This window comes from Fukomys damarensis, unplaced genomic scaffold (genome assembly GCF_012274545.1).
Source record: "Fukomys damarensis isolate Sample0158 unplaced genomic scaffold, DMR_v1.0_HiC HiC_scaffold_17, whole genome shotgun sequence".
NCBI lineage: Eukaryota > Metazoa > Chordata > Mammalia > Rodentia > Bathyergidae > Fukomys > Fukomys damarensis.
Window position 1 is genome coordinate 17019584 of NW_022900929.1, and position 913 is coordinate 17020496.

Sequence of the window (913 nt, forward strand, 5' to 3'; positions counted from 1 at the left end):
CTGAGTTTCCGAAAGTCAAAGGCTGGGATGAGGACGCAGAGCGATTCCTTTCCGGACCTCGTTTGTGTTCGAAGACTTGGAGGCCCCTGGCCCCAGGGCAAAACTTGCAGACCTATGTGTTTTCTGAGTCTTAGGGGACTTTTGATTTCCAGTCCTTTCCTTTAGAAAGGCTGAAATTCACTACAGTGATCAACGCTAAACCCTCGATCTCAGCCCCAAATCAATTATTTTCCACTTACATGTTTTATTTTGTATTGCATACAGATTTTATTTACATATAATTTTCAAGATTAAGGAATTTGGGGATTTGTTTTAACTAATTACACGTTAAATGAAGTGCAAGAGAGTGAAAGTATAGAATTCCTACTGGAAAACTCAAATTCGCACGTGTGAAATCAATTAAAGATGACGATCACAAAACGGGTGCTTTGGTTAGGTTTCTGAGAAGAAGGAAATCAAAACAATTCATTTTTCGGTTTGCAAGTTAGCATTCCTGTAAACTTGGGGCCACGTTTACTGTTTCAAGTGAGTGGACCCACGCTTTCCAACTTTCTGCACTCAAAGGAGTAGAAACCGAGATGTCCGAACTGCAAGAAGTTTCTTGGTTTGTGCCGCAAAAAACGGTGCGGGGATACAGAACGGAGCTCCAAGACTTTAACTGTCGTAGCCTAATCCCGAGCGGTTTGGGCAAAGGGCGACCGCGGGGACCCCCGCACTATCGCCGTTGCTGTGAACCTTGGTGCGACTCGGGGACTGTAGCTGCCGTGGTGTGGGACATGAACGTCCGGCGCGACCTGAAAGTCAGATCTCTTCTCCCGTCAGCTCGACTCCCGCACCACGAAACGCTGTTCCTGGCCGCTGCGCGCTCCGGGTTCCCGCCGGGTGCGGCAAGGACCCGATGGTGGTGGCCCGC